Genomic DNA, 21,884 nt, shown 5'->3' with positions numbered 1-21,884 from the left:
TGCATCCTGAGTGTAGGAAACACTACTCGGGAGTTCTGTAGCATGGGAGTAGTCTTACGCAACTATGCGGGTTTTCAGTAGACTAAGTAAAAGAGAAGCAGCTTACAGGATTTGTGTACATTGGAAGTAGTGAGAGGCAGTTTACAGGAGTTCTGCATCCTGAGTGTAGGAAACACTACACGGGAGTACTGTAGCATGGGAGATGTCTTAACTACTCTGCGTGTTTTCAGTAGTCTGAGTAAAAGAGAAGCAGCTACAGGATTTCTGTACATTGGAAGTACAGCGGGACAGTTTACAGGAGTTCTGCATCCTGAGTGCAGGAAACACTTTACCGCAGTTCTGTAGCATGCGAGTAGTCTTACGCACTATGCGGGTTTTCCGTAGTCTGCGTCAAAGAGAAGCAGCTTACAGGATTTCTGTACATTGGAAGTAGTGAGAGGCAGTTTACAGGAGTTCTGCATCCTGAGTGTAGGAAACACTACACGGGAGTTCTGTAGCATGGGAGATGTCTTAACTACTCTGCGTGTTTTCAGTAGTCTGAGTAAAAGAGAAGCAGCTTACAGGATTTCTGTACATTGGAAGAAGAGAGGGACAGTTTACAGGAGTTCTGCATCCTGAGTGTAGGAAACACTTTACCGCAGTTCTGTAGCATGGGAGTAGTCTTACGCACTATAAGGGTTTTCAGTATTCTGAGTAAAAGAGAAGCAGCTTACAGGATTTCTGTACATTGGAAGTAGTGAGAGTCAGTTTACAGGAGTTCTGCATCCTGAGTGTAGGAAACACTTTACGGGAGTTCTGTAGTATGGGAGTAGTCTTACACACTATGCTGGTTTTCAGCAGTCTGAGTAAAAGAGAAGCAGCTTACAGGATTTCTGTACATTGTGAGTAGGGAGAGGCAGTTTACAGGAGTTCTGCATCCTGAGTGCAGGAAACACTTTACGGGAGTTCTGTAGCATGGGAGTAGTCTTACGCACTATGCGGGTTTTCAGCAGTCTTAGTAAAAGAGAAGCAGCTTACAGGATTTGTGTACATTGGAAGTAGTGAGAGGCAGTTTACAGGAGTTCTGCATCCTGAGTGTAGGAAACACTTTACGGGAGTTCTGTAGCATGGGAGCTGTCTAACGCAATATGCGCGTTTTCAGTTGTCTGAGTAAAAGAGAAGCAGCTTACAGGATTTGTGTACATTGTGAGTAGGGAGAGGCAGTTTACAGGAGATCTGCATCCTGAGTGCAGTAAACACTTTACGGGAGTTCTGTAGTATGGGAGTAGTCTTACGCACTATGCGGGTTTTCAGTAGTCTGCGTAAAAGAGAAGCGGCTTACAGGATTTCTGTACATTGGAAGTAGTGAGAGGCAGTTTACAGGAGTTCTGCATCCTGAGTGTAGGAAACACTTTACGGGAGTTCTGTAGCATGGGAGTAGTCTTACGCACTATGCGGTTTTTCAGTTGTCTGAGTAAAAGAGAAGCAGCTTACAGGATTTCTGTACATTGGAAGTAGTGAGAGGCAGTTTACAGGAGTTCTGCATCCTGAGTGTAGGAAACACTTTACGGGAGTTCTGTAGTATGGGAGTAGTCTTACACACTATGCTGGTTTTCAGCAGTCTTAGTAAAAGAGAAGCAGCTTACAGGATTTCTGTAAGCTGGAAGTACAGCGAAGCAGTTTACTTTAGTTCTGCAGCCTGAGTGTAGGAAACACTTTACCGCAGTTCTGTAGCATGGGAGTAGTCTTACGCACTATGCGGGTTTTCAGTAGTCTGAGTAAAAGAGAAGCAGCTTACAGGATTTCTGTACATTGGAAGTAGTGAGAGGCAGTTTACAGGAGTTCTGCAGCCTGAGTGTAGGAAACACTTTATGGGAGTTCTGTACCTTGGGAGTAGTCTTTTGCACTATGCGGGTTTTCAGTAGTCTGAGTAAAAGAGAAGCAGCTTACAGGATTTCTGTACATTGGAAGTAGTGAGAGGCAGTTTACAGGAGTTCTGCATCCTGAGTGTAGGAAACACTACACGGGAGTTCTGTAGCATGGGAGTAGTCTTACGCAACTATGCGGGTTTTCAGTAGACTAAGTAAAAGAGAAGCAGCTTACAGGATTTCTGTACATTGGAAGTAGTGAGAGGCAGTTTACAGGAGTTCTGCATCCTGAGTGTAGGAAACACTACACGGGAGTACTGTAGCATGGGAGATGTCTTAACTACTCTGCGTGTTTTCAGTAGTCTGAGTAAAAGAGAAGCAGCTACAGGATTTCTGTACATTGGAAGTACAGCGGGACAGTTTACAGGAGTTCTGCATCCTGAGTGCAGGAAACACTTTACCGCAGTTCTGTAGCATGCGAGTAGTCTTACGCACTATGCGGGTTTTCCGTAGTCTGCGTCAAAGAGAAGCAGCTTACAGGATTTCTGTACATTGGAAGTAGTGAGAGGCAGTTTACAGGAGTTCTGCATCCTGAGTGTAGGAAACACTACACGGGAGTTCTGTAGCATGGGAGATGTCTTAACTACTCTGCGTGTTTTCAGTAGTCTGAGTAAAAGAGAAGCAGCTTACAGGATTTCTGTACATTGGAAGAAGAGAGGGACAGTTTACAGGAGTTCTGCATCCTGAGTGTAGGAAACACTTTACCGCAGTTCTGTAGCATGGGAGTAGTCTTACGCACTATAAGGGTTTTCAGTATTCTGAGTAAAAGAGAAGCAGCTTACAGGATTTCTGTACATTGGAAGTAGTGAGAGTCAGTTTACAGGAGTTCTGCATCCTGAGTGTAGGAAACACTTTACGGGAGTTCTGTAGCTTGGGAGTAGTCTTTCACACTCTGTGGGTTTTCAGTAGTCTGAGTAAAAGAGAAGCAGCTTACAGGATTTCTGTACATTGGAAGTAGTGAGAGGCAGTTTACAGGAGTTCTGCATCCTGAGTGTAGCAAACACTACACGGGAGTTCTGTAGCATGGAAGTAGTCTTACGCACTATGCGGGTTTTCAGTAGTCTGCGTAAAAGAGAAGCAGCTTACAGGATTTCTGTACATTGGAAGTAGTGAGAGGCAGTTTACTGGAATTCTGCATCCTTAGTGTAGGAGACAGTGTATGGGAGTTCTGGAACATGGCTCTAGCCATACACAGTATGCAGTCTTTCTTTAGCCTGTGTGTAGGAGATGCAGCTTGCTGGATTTGTGTAAGCTGGAAGTAGAGCGAAGCAGTTTACTGGAGTACTGCATCCTGAGTGTAGGAAACATTTTGCGGAAGTTCTGTAGCATGGGAGTAGTCTTACGCACTATGCGGGTTTTCAGTAGTCTGAGTAAAAGAGAAGCAGCTTACAGGATTTCTGTACATTGGAAGTAGTGAGAGGCAGTTTACAGGAGTTCTGCAGCCTGAGTGTAGGAAACAGTTTATGGGAGTTCTGTAGCTTGGGATTTGTCTTTCGCACTATGCGGGTTTTCAGTAGTCTGAGTAAAAGAGAAGCAGCTTACAGGATTTCTGTACATTGGAAGTAGTGAGAGGCAGTTTACAGGAGTTCTGCATCCTGAGTGTAGGAAACACTTTACCGCAGTTCTGTAGCATGGGAGTAGTCTTACGCACTATGCGGGTTTTCAGTAGTCTGAGTAAAAGAGAAGCAGCTTACAGGATTTCTGTACATTGGAAGTAGATAGGGACAGTTTAAAGGAGTTCTGCATCCTGAGTGTAGGAAACACTTTACGGGAGTTCTGTAGCTTGGGATTTGTCTTTCGCACTATGCGTGTTGTCAGTAGTCTGAGTAAAAGAGAAGCAGCTTACAGGATTTGTGTACATTGGAAGTAGTGAGAGGCAGTTTACAGGAGTTCTACATCCTGTGTGTAGGAAACACTTTACCGCAGTTCTGTAGCATGGAGTAGTCTTACGCAATATGCGGGTTTTCAGTAGACTGAGTAAAAGAGAAGCAGCTTACAGGATTTCTGTACATTGGAAGTAGTGAGAGGTAGTTTACAGGAGTTCTGCATCCTGAGTGTAGCAAACACTACACGGGAGTTCTGTAGCATGGGAGATTTCTTAACTACTCTGCGTGTTTTCAGTAGTCTGAGTAAAAGAGAAGCAGCTTACAGGATTTCTGTACATTGGAAGTAGTGAGAGTCAGTTTACAGGAGTTCTGCATCCTGAGTGTAGGAAACACTACACGGGAGTTCTGTAGCATGGAAGTATTCTTACGCACTATGCGGGTTTTCAGTAGTCTGAGTAAAAGAGAAGCAGCTTACAGGATTTCTGTACATTGGAAGTAGATAGGGACATTTTACAGGAGTTCTGCATCCTGAGTGTACGAAACACTTTACGAGAATTCTGTAACTTGGGAGTTGTCTTTCGCACTATGCGGGTTTTCAGTAGTCTGCGTCAAAGAGAAGCAGCTACAGGATTTCTGTACAATGGAAGTAGTGAGAGGCAGTTTACAGGAGTTCTGCATCCTGAGTGTAGGAAACACTTTACGGGAGTTCTGTAGCATGGAGTAGTCTTACGCACTATGCGGGTTTTCAGTAGTCTGCGTCAAAGAGAAGCAGCTTACAGGATTTCTGTAATTTGGAAGTAGATAGGGACAGTTTACAGGAGTTCTGCATCCTGAGTGTAGGAAACATTTTTCGGGAGTTCTTTAGCTTGGGAGTTGTCTTTCGCACTCTGCGGGTTTTCAGTATTCTGAGTAAAAGAGAAGCAGCTTACAGGATTTCTGTACATTGGAAGTAGTGAGAGGCAGTTTACAGGAGTTCTGCATCCTGAGTGTAGGAAACACTTTACGGGAGTTCTGTAGCATGGGAGTAGTCTTACGCACTATGCGTGTTTTCAGTAGTCTGAGTAAAAGAGAAGCAGCTTACAGGATTTCTGTACATTGGAAGTAGTGAGAGGCAGTTTACAGGAGTTCTGCATCCTGAGTGTAGGAAACACTACACGGGAGTTCTGTGGCATGGGAGATGTCTTAACAACTCTGCGTATTTTCAGTAGTCTGAGTAAAAGAGAAGCAGCTACAGGATTTCTGTACATTGGAAGTAGAGAGGGACAGTTTACAGGAGTTCTGCATCCTGAGTGTAGGAAACACATTACCGCAGTTCTGTAGCATGGGAGTAGTCTTACGCACTATGCGGGTTTTCAGTAGTCTGAGTAAAAGAGAAGCAGCTTACAGGATTTCTATACATTGGAAGTAGTGAGAGTCAGTTTACAGGAGTTCTGCATCCTGAGTGTAGGAAACACTTTACGGGAGTTCTGTAGCTTGGGAGTAGTCTTTCGCACTATGCGGGTTTTCAGTAGTCTGATAAAAGGAAGCAGCTTACAGGATTTCTGTACATTGGAAGTAGTGAGAGGCAGTTTACTGGAATTCTGCATCCTTAGTGTAGGAGACAGTGTATGGGAGTTCTGGAACATGGCTCTAGCCATACACAGTATGCAGTCTTTCTTTAGCCTCTGTGTAGGAGATGCAGCTTGCTGGATTTGTGTAAGCTGGAAGTAGAGCGAAGCAGTTTACTGGAGTTCTGCAGCCTGAGTGTAGGAAACACTTTACCGCAGTTCTGTAGCATGGGAGTAGTCTTACGCACTATGCGGGTTTTCAGTAGTCTGAGTAAAAGAGAAGCAGCTTACAGGATTTCTGTACATTGGAAGTAGTGAGAGGCAGTTTACAGGAGTTCTGCAGCCTGAGTGTAGGAAACAGTTTATGGGAGTTCTGTAGCTTGGGATTTGTCTTTCGCACTATGCGGGTTTTCAGTAGTCTGAGTAAAAGAGAAGCAGCTTACAGGATTTCTGTACATTGGAAGTAGTGAGAGGCAGTTTACAGGAGTTCTGCATCCTGAATGTAGGAAACACTTTATGGGAGTTCTGTAGCATGGAGTAGTCTTACGTAACTATGCGGGTTTTCAGTAGACTGAGTAAAAGAGAAGCAGCTTACAGGATTTGTGTACATTGGAAGTAGTGAGAGGCAGTTTACAGGAATTCTGCATCCTGAGTGTAGCAAACACTACACGGGAGTTCTGTAGCATGGGAGATGTCTTAACTACTCTGCGTGTTTTCACTAGTCTGAGTAAAAGAGAAGCAGCTTACAGGATTTCTGTACATTGGAAGTAGTGAGAGGCAGTTTACAGGAGTTCTGCATCCTGAGTGTAGGAAACACTACACGGGAGTTCTGTAGCATGGGAGTAGTCTTACGCACTATGCGGGTTTTCATTAGCCTGAGTAAAAGAGAAGCAGCCACAGGATTTCTGTACATTGGAAGTAGTGAGAGGCAGTTTACAGGAGTTCTGCATCCTGAGTGTAGGAAACCTTTTACAGGAGTTCTGTAGCACGGGAGTAGTCTTACGCACTATGCAGGTTTTCAGTAGTCTGCATAAAAGAGAAGCAGCTTACAGGATTTCTGTACATTGGAAGTAGTGAGAGGCAGTTTACAGGATTTCTGCATCCTGAGTGTAGGAAACACTTTATGGGAGTTCTGTAGCATGGGAGTAGTCTTACGCACTATGCGTGTTTTCAGCAGTCTGAGTAAAAGTGAAGCAGCTTACAGGATTTCTGTACATTGGAAGTAGTGAGAGGCAGTTTACAGGAGTTCTGCATCCTGAGTGTAGGAAACACTTTACGGGAGTTCTCTAGCTTAGGAGTAGTCTTTCGCACTATGCGGGTTTTCAGTAGTCTGAGTAAAAGAGAAGCAGCTTACAGGATTTCTGTACATTGGAAGTCGTGAGAGGCAGTTTACAGGAGTTCTGCATCCTGAGTGTAGGAAACACTTTACGGGATTTCTGTAGCATGGGAGTAGTCTTACGCACTATGCAGGTTTTCAGTAGTCTGAGTAAAAGAGAAGCAGCTTATAGGATTTCTGTACATTGGAAGTAGTGAGAGGCAGTTTACAGGAGTTCTGCATCCTGAGTGTAGGAAACACGTTACGGGAGTTCTCTAGCTTAGGAGTAGTCTTACGCACTATGCGGGTTTTCAGCAGTCTTAGTAAAAGAGAAGCAGCTTACAGGATTTGTGTACATTGGAAGTAGTGAGAGGCAGTTTACAGGAGTTCTGCATCCTGAGTGTAGGAAACACTTTACGGGAGTTCTGTAGCATGGGAGTAGTCTTACGCACTATGCGTGTTTTCAGTAGTCTGAGTAAAAGAGAAGCAGCTTACAGGATTTCTGTACATTGGAAGTAGTGAGAGGCAGTTTACAGGAGTTCTGCATCCTGAGTGTAGGAAACACTACACGGGAGTTCTGTGGCATGGGAGATGTCTTAACAACTCTGCGTATTTTCAGTAGTCTGAGTAAAAGAGAAGCAGCTACAGGATTTCTGTACATTGGAAGTAGAGAGGGACAGTTTACAGGAGTTCTGCATCCTGAGTGTAGGAAACACATTACCGCAGTTCTGTAGCATGGGAGTAGTCTTACGCACTATGCGGGTTTTCAGTAGTCTGAGTAAAAGAGAAGCAGCTTACAGGATTTCTATACATTGGAAGTAGTGAGAGTCAGTTTACAGGAGTTCTGCATCCTGAGTGTAGGAAACACTTTACGGGAGTTCTGTAGCTTGGGAGTAGTCTTTCGCACTATGCGGGTTTTCAGTAGTCTGAGTAAAAGGAAGCAGCTTACAGGATTTCTGTACATTGGAAGTAGTGAGAGGCAGTTTACTGGAATTCTGCATCCTTAGTGTAGGAGACAGTGTATGGGAGTTCTGGAACATGGCTCTAGCCATACACAGTATGCAGTCTTTCTTTATCCTCTGTGTAGGAGATGCAGCTTGCTGGATTTGTGTAAGCTGGAAGTAGAGCGAAGCAGTTTACTGGAGTTCTGCAGCCTGAGTGTAGGAAACACTTTACCGCAGTTCTGTAGCATGGGAGTAGTCTTACGCACTATGCGGGTTTTCAGTAGTCTGAGTAAAAGAGAAGCAGCTTACAGGATTTCTGTACATTGGAAGTAGTGAGAGGCAGTTTACAGGAGTTCTGCAGCCTGAGTGTAGGAAACAGTTTATGGGAGTTCTGTAGCTTGGGATTTGTCTTTCGCACTATGAGGGTTTTCAGTAGTCTGAGTAAAAGAGAAGCAGCTTACAGGATTTCTGTACATTGGAAGTAGTGAGAGGCAGTTTACAGGAGTTCTGCATCCTGAATGTAGGAAACACTTTATGGGAGTTCTGTAGCATGGAGTAGTCTTACGTAACTATGCGGGTTTTCAGTAGACTGAGTAAAAGAGAAGCAGCTTACAGGATTTGTGTACATTGGAAGTAGTGAGAGGCAGTTTACAGGAATTCTGCATCCTGAGTGTAGCAAACACTACACGGGAGTTCTGTAGCATGGGAGATGTCTTAACTACTCTGCGTGTTTTCACTAGTCTGAGTAAAAGAGAAGCAGCTTACAGGATTTCTGTACATTGGAAGTAGTGAGAGGCAGTTTACAGGAGTTCTGCATCCTGAGTGTAGGAAACACTACACGGGAGTTCTGTAGCATGGGAGTAGTCTTACGCACTATGCGGGTTTTCAGTAGTCTGAGTAAAAGAGAAGCAGCCACAGGATTTCTGTACATTGGAAGTAGTGAGAGGCAGTTTACAGGAGTTCTGCATCCTGAGTGTAGGAAACCTTTTACAGGAGTTCTGTAGCACGGGAGTAGTCTTACGCACTATGCAGGTTTTCAGTAGTCTGCATAAAAGAGAAGCAGCTTACAGGATTTCTGTACATTGGAAGTAGTGAGAGGCAGTTTACAGGATTTCTGCATCCTGAGTGTAGGAAACACTTTATGGGAGTTCTGTAGCATGGGAGTAGTCTTACGCACTATGCGTGTTTTCAGCAGTCTGAGTAAAAGTGAAGCAGCTTACAGGATTTCTGTACATTGGAAGTAGTGAGAGGCAGTTTACAGGAGTTCTGCATCCTGAGTGTAGGAAACACTTTACGGGAGTTCTCTAGCTTAGGAGTAGTCTTTCGCACTATGCGGGTTTTCAGTAGTCTGAGTAAAAGAGAAGCAGCTTACAGGATTTCTGTACATTGGAAGTCGTGAGAGGCAGTTTACAGGAGTTCTGCATCCTGAGTGTAGGAAACACTTTACGGGAGTTCTGTAGCATGGGAGTAGTCTTACGCACTATGCAGGTTTTCAGTAGTCTGAGTAAAAGAGAAGCAGCTTACAGGATTTCTGTACATTGGAAGTAGTGAGAGGCAGTTTACAGGAGTTCTGCATCCTGAGTGTAGGAAACACGTTACGGGAGTTCTCTAGCTTAGGAGTAGTCTTACGCACTATGCGGGTTTTCAGCAGTCTTAGTAAAAGAGAAGCAGCTTACAGGATTTGTGTACATTGGAAGTAGTGAGAGGCAGTTTACAGGAGTTCTGCATCCTGAGTGTAGGAAACACTTTACGGGAGTTCTGTAGCATGGGAGTAGTCTTACGCACTATGCGGGTTTTCAGTAGTCTGAGTAAAAGAGAAGCAGCTTACAGGATTTCTGTACATTGGAAGTAGTGAGAGGCAGTTTACAGGAGTTCTGCATCCTGAGTGTAGGAAACACTTTACGGGAGTTCTGTAGCATGGGAGTAGTCTTAGGTACTATGCGGGTTTTCAGTAGTCTGAGTAAAAGAGAAGCAGCTTACAGGATTTCTGTACATTGGAAGCAGTGAGAGGCAGTTTACAGGAGTTCTGCATCCTGAGTGTAGGAAACACTTTACGGGAGTTCTGTAGCATGGGAGTAGTCTTACGCACTATGCGGGTTTTCAGTTGTCTGAGTAAAAGAGAAGCAGCTTACAGGATTTCTGTACATTGGAAGTCGTGAGAGGCAGTTTACAGGAGTTTTGCATCCTGAGTGTAGGAAACACTTTACGGGAGTTCTGTAGCATGGGAGTAGTCTTAGGCACTATGCGGGTTTTCAGTAGTCTGAGTAAAAGAGAAGCAGCTTACAGGATTTCTGTGCATTGGAAGTAGTGAGAGGCAGTTTACAGGAGTTCTGCATCCTGAGTGTAGGAAACACTACATGGGAGTTCTGTAGCATGGGAGTAGTCTTACGCACTATGCGGGTTTTCAGCAGTCTGAGTAAAAGAGAAGCAGCTTACAGGATTTCTGTACATTGGAAGCAGTGAGAGGCAGTTTACAGGAGTTCTGCATCCTGAGTGTAAGAAACACTACACAGGAGTTCTGTAGCATGGGATTAGTCTTACGCCCTATGCGGGTTTTTAGTAGTCTGAGTAAAAGAGAAGCAGCTTACAGGATTTGTGTACATTGTGAGTAGGGAGAGGCAGTTTACAGGAGTTCTGCATCCTGAGTGTAGGAAACACTTTACGGGAGTTCTGTAGCATGGGAGCTGTCTAACGCACTATGCGGGTTTTCAGTTGTCTGAGTAAAAGAGAAGCAGCTTATAGGATTTGTGTACATTGTGAGTAGGGAGAGGCAGTTTACAGGAGTTCTGTATCCTGAGTGTAGGAAACACTTTACGGGAGTTCTGTAGCATGGGAGCTGTCTAACGCAATATGCGGTTTTCAGTTGTCTGAGTAAAAGAGAAGCAGCTTACAGGATTTCTGTACAATGGAAGTAGTGAGAGGCAGTTTACAGGAGTTCTGCATCCTGAGTGTAGGAAACTCTTTACGGGAGTTCTGTAGCATGGGAGTAGTCTTACCCACTATGCGGGTTTTCAGTAGTCTGAGTAAAAGTGAAGCAGCTTACAGGATTTGTGTACATTGGAAGTAGTGAGAGGCAGTTTACAGGAGTTCTGCATCCTGAGTGTAGGAAACACTTTACGGGAGTTCTCTAGCTTAGGAGTAGTCTTACGCATTATGCGGGTTGTCAGTAGTCTGAGTAAAAGAGAAGCAGCTTACAGGATTTCTGTACATTGGAAGTAGTGAGAGGCAGTTTACAGGAGTTCTGCATCCTGAGTGTAGGAAACCTTTTACAGGAGTTCTGTAGCATGGGAGATGTCTTACGCACTATGCAGGTTTTTAGTAGTCTGAGTAAAAGAGAAGCAGCTTACTGGATATGTGTACATTGGAAGTAGTGAGAGGCAGTTTACAGGAGTTCTGCATCCTGAGTGTAGGAAACACGACATGGGAGTTCTGTAGCATGGGAGTAGTCTTATGCACTATGTGGGTTTTCCGTAGTCTGAGTAAAAGAGAAGTATCTTACAGGATTTCTGTACATTGGAAGTAGTGAGAGGCAGTTTAAAGGAGTCCTGCATCCTGAGGGTAGGAAATACTTTACGGGAGTTCTGTAGCATGGGAGTAGTCTTACGCACTATGTGGGTTTTCAGTAGTCTGCGTAAAAGAGAAGCAGCTTACAGGATTTCTGTACATTGGAAGTAGTGAGAGGCAGTTTACAGGAGTTCTGCATCCTGAGTGTAGGAAACCTTTTACGGGAGTTCTGTAGCATGGGAGTAGTCTTAGGCACTATGCGGGTTTTCAGTAGTCTGCGTAAAAGAGAAGCAGCTTACAGGATTTCTGTACATTGGAAGTAGTGAGAGGCAGTTTACAGGAGTTTTGCATCCTGAGTGTAGGAAAAACTTTACGGGAGTTCTGTAGCATGGGAGTAGTCTTACGCACTATGCGGGTTTTCAGTTGTCTGAGTAAAAGAGAAGCAGCTTACAGGATTTCTGTACATTGGAAGTAGTAAGAGGCAGTTTACTGGAGTTCTGCATCCTGAGTGTAGGAAACACTTTACGGGAGTTCTGTAGCATGGGAGTAGTCTTACGCACTATGCGGGTTTTCAGTAGTCTGAGTAAAAGAGAAGCAGCTTACAGGATTTCTGTACATTGGAAGTAGTGAGAGGCAGTTTACAGGAGTTCTGCATCCTGAGTGTAGGAAACACTTTACGGGAGTTCTGTAGCATGGGAGTAGTCTTACGCACTATGCGGGTTTTTAGTAGTCTGAGTAAAAGAGAAGCAGCTTACTGGATATGTGTACATTGGAAGTAGTGAGAGGCAGTTTACAGGAGTTCTGCATCCTGAGTGTAGGAAACACGACATGGGAGTTCTGTAGCATGGGAGTAGTCTTATGCACTATGTGGGTTTTCCGTAGTCTGAGTAAAAGAGAAGCAGCTTACAGGATTTCTGTACATTGGAAGTAGTGAGAGGCAGTTTACAGGAGTCCTGCATCCTGAGGGTAGGAAATACTTTACGGGAGTTCTGTAGCATGGGAGTAGTCTTACGCACTATGCGGGTTTTCAGTAGTCTGCGTAAAAGAGAAGCGACTTACAGGATTTCTGTACATTGGAAGTAGTGAGAGGCAGTTTACAGGAGTTTTGCATCCTGAGTGTAGGAAACACTTTACGGGAGTTCTGTAGCATTGGAGTAGTCTTACGCACTGTGCGCGTTTTCAGCAGTCTGAGTAAAAGAGAAGCAGCTTACAGGATTTCTGAACATTGTGAGTAGGGAGAGGCAGTTTACAGGAGTTCTGCATCCTGAGTGCAGGAAACATTTTACGGGAGTTCTGTAGCATGGGAGTAGTTTTACGCACTATGCGGGTTTTCAGCAGTCTTAGTAAAAGAGAAGCAGCTTACAGGATTTGTGTACATTGCAAGTAGTGAGAGGCAGTTTACAGGAGTTCTGCATCCTGAGTGTAGGAAACACTTTACGGGAGTTCTGTAGCATGGGAGCTGTCTAACGCAATATGCGCGTTTTCAGTTGTCTGAGTAAAAGAGAAGCAGCTTACAGGATTTGTGTACATTGTGAGTAGGGAGAGGCAGTTTACAGGAGATCTGCATCCTGAGTGCAGTAAACACTTTACGAGAGTTCTGTAGTATGGGAGTAGTCTTACGCACTATGTGGGTTTTCAGTAGTCTGCGTAAAAGAGAAGCGGCTTACAGGATTTCTGTACATTGGAAGTAGTGAGAGGCAGTTTACAGGAGTTCTGCATCCTGAGTGTAGGAAACACTTTACGGGAGTTCTCTAGCTTAGGAGTAGTCTTACGCACTATGCGGGTTTTCAGCAGTCTTAGTAAAAGAGAAGCAGCTTACAGGATTTGTGTACATTGGAAGTAGTGAGAGGCAGTTTACAGGAGTTCTGCATCCTGAGTGTAGGAAACACTTTACGGGAGTTCTGTAGCATGGGAGTAGTCTTACGCACTATGCGGGTTTTCAGTAGTCTGAGTAAAAGAGAAGCAGCTTACAGGATTTCTGTACATTGGAAGTAGTGAGAGGCAGTTTACAGGAGTTCTGCATCCTGAGTGTAGGAAACACTTTACGGGAGTTCTGTAGCATGGGAGTAGTCTTAGGCACTATGCGGGTTTTCAGTAGTCTGAGTAAAAGAGAAGCAGCTTACAGGATTTCTGTATATTGGAAGCAGTGAGAGGCAGTTTACAGGAGTTCTGCATCCTGAGTGTAGGAAACACTTTACGGGAGTTCTGTAGCATGGGAGTAGTCTTACGCACTATGCGGGTTTTCAGTTGTCTGAGTAAAAGAGAAGCAGCTTACAGGATTTATGTACATTGGAAGTCGTGAGAGGCAGTTTACAGGAGTTCTGCATCCTGCGTGTAGGAAACACTTTACGGGAGTTCTGTAGCATGGGAGTAGTCTTAGGCACTATGCGGGTTTTCAGTAGTCTGAGTAAAAGAGAAGCAGCTTACAGGATTTCTGTGCATTGGAAGTAGTGAGAGGCAGTTTACAGGAGTTCTGCATCCTGAGTGTAGGAAACACTACATGGGAGTTCTGTAGCATGGGAGTAGTCTTACGCACTATGCGGGTTTTCAGCAGTCTGAGTAAAAGAGAAGCAGCTTACAGGATTTCTGTACATTGGAAGTAGTGAGAGGCAGTTTACAGGAGTTCTGCATCCTGAGTGTAAGAAACACTACACAGGAGTTCTGTAGCATGGGATTAGTCTTACGCCCTATGCGGGTTTTTAGTAGTCTGAGTAAAAGAGAAGCAGCTTACAGGATTTGTGTACATTGTGAGTAGGGAGAGGCAGTTTACAGGAGTTCTGCATCCTGAGTGTAGGAAACACTTTACGGGAGTTCTGTAGCATGGGAGCTGTCTAACGCACTATGCGGGTTTTCAGTTGTCTGAGTAAAAGAGAAGCAGCTTATAGGATTTGTGTACATTGTGAGTAGGGAGAGGCAGTTTACAGGAGTTCTGCATCCTGAGTGTAGGAAACACTTTACGGGAGTTCTGTAGCATGGGAGCTGTCTAACGCACTATGCGGTTTTCAGTTGTCTGAGTAAAAGAGAAGCAGCTTACAGGATTTCTGTACAATGGAAGTAGTGAGAGGCAGTTTACAGGAGTTCTGCATCCTGAGTGTAGGAAACTCTTTACGGGAGTTCTGTAGCATGGGAGTAGTCTTACCCACTATGCGGGTTTTTAGTAGTCTGAGTAAAAGAGAAGCAGCTTACTGGATATGTGTACATTGGAAGTAGTGAGAGGCAGTTTACAGGAGTTCTGCATCCTGAGTGTAGGAAACACGACATGGGAGTTCTGTAGCATGGGAGTAGTCTTATGCACTATGTGGGTTTTCCGTAGTCTGAGTAAAAGAGAAGCAGCTTACAGGATTTCTGTACATTGGAAGTAGTGAGAGGCAGTTTACAGGAGTCCTGCATCCTGAGGGTAGGAAATACTTTACGGGAGTTCTGTAGCATGGGAGTAGTCTTACGCACTATGCGGGTTTTCAGTAGTCTGCGTAAAAGAGAAGCGGCTTACAGGATTTCTGTACAATTGAAGTAGTGAGAGGCAGTTTACAGGAGTTTTGCATCCTGAGTGTAGGAAACACTTTACGGGAGTTCTGTAGCATTGGAGTAGTCTTACGCACTGTGCGCGTTTTCAGCAGTCTGAGTAAAAGAGAACCAGCTTACAGGATTTCTGAACATTGTGAGTAGGGAGAGGCAGTTTACAGGAGTTCTGCATCCTGAGTGCAGGAAACATTTTACGGGAGTTCTGTAGCATGGGAGTAGTTTTACGCACTATGCGGGTTTTCAGCAGTCTTAGTAAAAGAGAAGCAGCTTACAGGAATTGTGTACATTGCAAGTAGTGAGAGGCAGTTTACAGGAGTTCTGCATCCTGAGTGTAGGAAACACTTTACGGGAGTTCTGTAGCATGGGAGCTGTCTAACGCAATATGCGCGTTTTCAGTTGTCTGAGTAAAAGAGAAGCAGCTTACAGGATTTGTGTACATTGTGAGTAGGGAGAGGCAGTTTACAGGAGATCTGCATCCTGAGTGCAGTAAACACTTTACGGGAGTTCTGTAGTATGGGAGTAGTCTTACACACTATGTGGGTTTTCAGTAGTCTGCGTAAAAGAGAAGCGGCTTACAGGATTTCTGTACATTGGAAGTAGTGAGAGGCAGTTTACAGGAGTTCTGCATCCTGAGTGTAGGAAACACGTTACGGGAGTTCTCTAGCTTAGGAGTAGTCTTACGCACTATGCGGGTTTTCAGCAGTCTGAGTAAAAGAGAAGCAGCTTACAGGATTTCTGTACATTGGAAGTAGTGAGAGGCAGTTTACAGGAGTTCTGCATCCTGAGTGTAGGAAACACTTTACGGGAGTTCTGTAGCATGGGAGTAGTCTTACCCACTATGCGGGTTTTCAGTAGTCTGAGTAAAAGAGAAGCAGCTTACAGGATTTCTGTACATTGGAAGTTGTGAGAGGCAGTTTACAGGAGTTCTGCATCCTGAGTGTAGGAAACACTTTACGGGAGTTCTGTAGCATGGGAGTAGTCTTACGCACTATGCGGGTTTTCAGTTGTCTGAGTAAAAGAGAAGCAGCTTACAGGATTTCTGTGCATTGGAAGTAGTGAGAGGCAGTTTACAGGAGTTCTGCATCCTGAGTGTAGGAAACACTTTACGGGAGTTCTGTAGTATGGGAGTAGTCTTACGCACTATGCGGGTTTTCAGTTGTCTGAGTAAAAGAGAAGCAGCTTACAGGATTTCTGTACATTGGAAGTAGTGAGAGGCAGTTTACAGGAGTTCTGCATCCTGAGTGTAGGAAACACTTTACGGGAGTTCTGTAGTATGGGAGTAGTCTTACACACTATGCGGGTTTTCAGCAGTCTTAGTAAAAGAGAAGCAGCTTACAGGATTTCTGTACATTGGAAGTAGTGAGAGGCAGTTTACAGGAGTTCTGCATCCTGAGTGTAGGAAACACTTTACGGGAGTTCTGTAGCATGGGAGTAGTCTTACGCACTATGCGGGTTTTCAGCAGTCTGAGTAAAAGAGAAGCAGCTTACAGGATTTCTGTACATTGGAAGTAGTGAGAGGCAGTTTACAGGAGTTCTGCATCCTGAGTGTAGGAAACACTTTACGGGAGTTCTGTAGCATGGGAGTAGTCTTACGCACTATGCGGGTTTTCAGTAGTCTGAGTAAAAGAGAAGCAGCTTACAGGATTTCTGTACATTGGAAGTAGTGAGAGGCAGTTTACAGGAGTTCTGCATCCTGAGTGTAGGAAACACTACATGGGAGTTCTGTAGCATGGGAGTAGTCTTACGCACTATGCGTGTTTTCAGTAGTCTGAGTAAAAGAGAAGCAGCTTACAGGATTTCTGTACATTGGAAGTCGTGAGAGGCAGTTTACAGGAGTTCTGCATCCTGAGTGTAGGAAACACTTTACGGGAGTTCTGTAGCATGGGAGTAATCTTACGCACTATGCGGGTTTTCAGTAGTCTGAGTAAAAGAGAAGCAGCTTACAGGATTTCTGTACATTGGAAGTAGTGAGAGGCAGTTTACAGGAGTTCTGCATCCTGAGTGTAGGAAACACTACATGGGAGTTCTGTAGCATGGGAGTAGTCTTACGCACTATGCGGGTTTTCAGCAGTCTGAGTAAAAGAGAAGCAGCTTACAGGATTTCTGTACATTGGAAGTAGTGAGAGGCAGTTTACAGGAGTTCTGCATCCTGAGTGTAAGAAACACTACACAGGAGTTCTGTAGCATGGGATTAGTCTTACGCCCTATGCGGGTTTTTAGTAGTCTGAGTAAAAGAGAAGCAGCTTACAGGATTTGTGTACATTGTGAGTAGGGAGAGGCAGTTTACAGGAGTTCTGCATCCTGAGTGTAGGAAACACTTTACGGGAGTTCTGTAGCATGGGAGCTGTCTAACGCACTATGCGGGTTTTCAGTTGTCTGAGTAAAAGAGAAGCAGCTTACAGGATTTGTGTACATTGTGAGTAGGGAGAGGCAGTTTACAGGAGTTCTGCATCCTGAGTGTAGGAAACACTTTACGGGAGTTCTGTAGCATGGGAGCTGTCTAACGCACTATGCGGGTTTTCAGTTGTCTGAGTAAAAGAGAAGCAGCTTACAGGATTTCTGTACATTGGAAGTAGTGAGAGGCAGTTTACAGGAGTTCTGCATCCTGAGTGTAGGAAACTCTTTACGGGAGTTCTGTAGCATGGGAGTAGTCTTACCCACTATGCGGGTTTTCAGTAGTCTGAGTAAAAGTGAAGCAGCTTACAGGTATTGTGTACTTTGGAAGTAGTGAGAGGCAGTTTACAGGAGTTCTGCATCCTGAGTGTAGGAAACACTTTATGGGAGTTCTGTAGCATGGGAGTAGTCTTACCCACTATGCGGGTTTTCAGTAGTCTGAGTAAAAGAGAAGCAGCTTACAGGATTTGTGTACATTGGAAGTAGTGAGACGCAGTATACAGGAGTTCTGCATCCTGAGTGTAGGAAACACTTTACGGGAGTTCTGTAGCATGGGAGATGTCTTACGCACTCTGCGGGTTTTTAGTAGTCTGAGTAAAAGAGAAGCAGCTTACTGGATATGTGTACATTGTAAGTAGTGAGAGGCAGTTTACAGGAATTCTGCATCCTGAGTGTAGGAAACACGACATGGGAGTTCTGTAGCATGGGAGTAGTCTTATGCACTATGTGGGTTTTCCGTAGTCTGAGTAAAAGAGAAGCAGCTTACAGGATTTCTGTACATTGGAAGTAGTGAGAGGCAGTTTAAAGGAGTCCTGCATCCTGAGTGTAGGAAACACTTTACGGGAGTTGTGTAGCATGGGAGTAGTCTTACCCACTATGCGGGTTTTCAGTAGTCTGAGTAAAAGAGAAGCAGCTTACAGGATTTCTGTACATTGTAAGTAGTGAGAGGCAGTTTACAGGAGTTCTGCATCCTGAGTGTAGGAAACATTTTATGGAAGTTCCGTAGCATGGGAGTAGTCTTACGCACTATGCGGGTTTTCAGTAGTCTGCGTAAAAGAGAAGCAGATTACAGGATTTCTGTACATTGGAAGTAGTGAGAGGCAGTTTACAGGAGTTCTGCATCCTGAGTGTAAGAAACACTACACAGGAGTTCTGTAACATGGGATTAGTGTTACGCCCTATGCGGGTTTTTAGTAGTCTGAGTAAAAGAGAAGCAGCTTACAGGATTTGTGTACATTGTGAGTAGGGAGAGGCAATTTACAGGAGTTCTGCATCCTGACTGTAGGAAACACTTTACGGGAGTTCTGTAACATGAGAGCTGTCTAACGCACTATGCGGGTTTTCAGTTGTCTGAGTAAAAGAGAAGCAGCTTACAGGATTTGTGTACATTGTGAGTAGGGAGAGGCAGTTTACAGGAGTTCGGCATCCTGAGTGTAGGAAACTCTTTACGGGAGTTCTGTAGCATGGGAGTAGTCTTACGCACTATGCGGGTTTTCAGTAGTCTGAGTATTAAAGAGAAGCAGCTTACAGGATTTCTGTACATTGGAAGTAGTGAGAGGCAGTTTACAGGAGTTCTGCATCCTGAGTGTAGGAAACACTTTACAGGAGTTCTGTAGCATGGGAGTAGTCTTAGTTACTATGCGGGTTTTCAGTAACCTGAGTAAAAGAGAAGCAGCTTACAGGATTTCTGTACATTGGAAGTAGTGAGAGGCAGCTTACAGGAGTCCTGCATCATGAGTGTATGAAACACTTTACGGGAGTTCTGTAGCATGGGAGCTGTCTAACGCACTATGCGGGTTTTCAGTTGTCTGAGTAAAAGAGAAGCAGCTTACAGGATTTGTGTACATTGTGAGTAGGGAGAGGCAGTTTACAGGAGTTCTGCATCCTGAGTGCAGGAAACACTTTACGGGAGTACTGTAGCATGGGAGCTGTCTTACGCACTATGCGGGTTTTCAGTTGTCTGCGTAAAAGAGAAGCAGCATACAGGATTTCTGTACATTGGAAGTAGTGAGAGGCAGTTTACAGGAGTTCTGCATCCTGAGTGTAGGAAACTCTTTACGGGAGTTCTGTAGCATGGGAGTAGTCTTACGCACTATGCGGGTTTTCAGCAGTCTGAGTAAAAGGGAAGCAGCTTACAGGATTTCTGTACATTGGAAGTAGTGAGAGGCAGTTTACAGGAGTTCTGCATCCTGAGTGTAGGAAACACTTTACCGCAGTTCTGTAGCATGGGAGTAGTCTTAGTTACTATGCGGGTTTTCAGTAACCTGAGTAAAAGAGAAGCAGCTTACAGGATTTCTGTACATTGGAAGTAGTGAGAGGCAGTTTACAGGAGTTCTGCATCCTGAGTGTAAGAAACACTTTATGGGAGTTCTGTAGCATGGGAGTAGTCTTACGCACTATGCGGGTTTTCAGTTGTCTGAGTAAAAGAGAAGCAGCTTACAGGATTTGTGTACATTGGAAGTAGTGAGAGGCAGTTTAAAGGAGTCCTGCATCCTGACTGTAGGAAACACTTTACGGGAGTTCTGTAGCATGGGAGCTGTCTAACGCACTAGGCGCGTTTTCAGTAGTCTGAGTAAAAGAGAAGCAGCTTACAGGATTTGTATACATTGTGTGTAGGGAGAGGCAGTTTACAGGAGTTCTGCATCCTGAGTGCAGGAAACACTTTACGGGAGTTCTGTAGTATGGGAGTAGTCTTACGCACTATGCGGGTTTTCAGTTGTCTGAGTAAAAGAGAAGCAGCTTACAGGATTTCTGTACATTGGAAGTAGTGAGAGGCAGTTTACAGGAGTTCTGCATCCTGAGTGTAGGAAACACTTTACGGGAGTTCTGTAGCATGGGAGTAGTCTTACGCACTATGCGGGTTTTCAGTAGTCTGAGTAAAAGAGAAGCAGCTTACAGGATTTCTGTACATTGGAAGTAGTGAGAGGCAGTTTACAGGAGTTCTGAATCCTGAGTATAGTAAACACTTTACGGGAGTTCTGTAGTATGGGCGTAGTCTTACGCACTATGCGGGTTTTTAGTAGTCTTATTTAAAGAGAAGCAGCTTACAGGATTTCTGTACATTGGAAGTAGTGAGAGGCAGTTTACAGAAGTTCTGCATCCTGAGTGTAGGAAACACTTTACAGGAGTTCTATAGCATGGGAGTAGTCTTACGCACTATGCGGGTTTTCAGCAGTCTGAGTAAAAGAGAAGCAGCGTACAGGATTTGTGTACATTGGAAGTAGTGAGAGGCAGTTTACAGGAGTTCTGCATCCTGAGTGTAGGAAACACTTTAAGGGAGTTCTGTAGTATGGGAGTAGTCTTACGCACTATGCGGGTTTTCAGCAGTCTTAGTAAAAGAGAACAGCTTACAGGATTTCTGTACATTGGAAGTAGTGAGAGGCAGTTTACAGGAGTTCTGCATCCTGAGTGTAGGATACACTAGATGGGAGTTCTGCAGCATGGGAGTAGTCTTACGCACTATGCGGGTTTTCAACAGTCTGAGTAAAAGAGAAGCAGCTTACAGGATTTCTGTACATTGGAAGTAGTGAGAGGCAGTTTACAGGAGTTCTGCATCCTGAGTGTAAGAAACACTTTATGGGAGTTCTGTAGCATGGGAGTAGTCTTACCCACTATGCGGGTTTTTAGTAGTCTGAGTAAAAGAGAAGCAGCTTACAGGATTTGTGTACATTGTGAGTAGGGAGAGGCAGTTTACAGGAGTTCTGCATCCTGAGTGTAGGAAACACTTTACGGGAGTTCTGTAGCATGGGAATAGTCTTACGCACTATGCGGGTTTTTAGTAGTCTGAGTAAAAGAGAAGCAGCTTACAGGATTTGTGTACATTGTGAGCAGGGAGAGGCAGTTTACTGGAGTTCTGCATCCTGAGTGTAGGAAACACTTTACGGGAGTTCTGTAGTATGGGAGTAGTCTTACGCACTATGCGGGTTTTCAGTTGTCTGAGTAAAAGAGAAGCAGCTTACAGGATTTCTGTACATTGGAAGTAGTGAGAGGCAGTTTACAGGAGTTCTGCATCCTGAGTGCAGGAAACACTTTACCGCAGTTCTGTAGCATGCGAGTAGTCTTACGCACTATGCGGGTTTTCAGTAGTCTGAGTAAAAGAGAAGCAGCTTACAGGATTTCTGTACTTTGGAAGTTGTGAGAGGCAGTTTACAGGAGTTCTGCATCCTGAGTGTAGGAAACACTACACGGGAGTTCTGTAGCATGGGAGTAGTCTTACGCACTATGCGGGTTTTCAACAGTCTGAGTAAAAGAGAAGCAGCTTACAGGATTTCTGTACATTGGAAGTAGTGAGAGGCAGTTTACAGGAGTTCTGCATCCTGAGTGTAGGAAACACTTTACGGGAGTTCTGTAGCATGGGAGTAGTCTTACGCACTATGCGGGTTTTCAGCAGTCTGAGTAAAAGAGAAGCAGCTTACAGGATTTCTGTACATTGGAAGTAGTGAGAGGCAGTTTACAGGAGTTCTGCATCCTGAGTGTAGGAAACACTTTACGGGAGTTCTGTAGCATGGGAGTAGTCTTACGCACTATGCGGGTTTTCAGTAGTCTGAGTAAAGAGAAGCAGCTTACAGGATTTCTGTACATTGGAAGTAGTGAGAGGCAGTTTACAGGAGTTCTGCATCCTGAGTGTAGGAAACACTTTACGGGAGTTCTGTAGCATGGGAGTAGTCTTACGCACTATGCGGGTTTTCAGCAGTCTGAGTAAAAGAGAAGCAGCTTACAGGATTTCTGTACATTGGAAGTCGTGAGAGGCAGTTTACAGGAGTTCTGCATCCTGAGTGTAGGAAACACTTTACGGGAGTTCTGTAGCATGGGAGTAGTCTTACGCACTATGCGGGTTTTCAGTTGTCTGAGTAAAAGAGAAGTAGCTTACAGGATTTCTGTACATTGGAAGTAGTGAGAGGCAGTTTACAGCAGTTCTGCAACCT

Source organism: Oryctolagus cuniculus, chromosome 18 (assembly GCF_051225735.1).
Source record: "Oryctolagus cuniculus isolate XC-2025 breed Fujian yellow rabbit chromosome 18, ASM5122573v1, whole genome shotgun sequence".
Taxonomy (NCBI): Eukaryota; Metazoa; Chordata; class Mammalia; order Lagomorpha; family Leporidae; genus Oryctolagus; species Oryctolagus cuniculus.
This window is presented reverse-complemented; position numbering follows the sequence as displayed.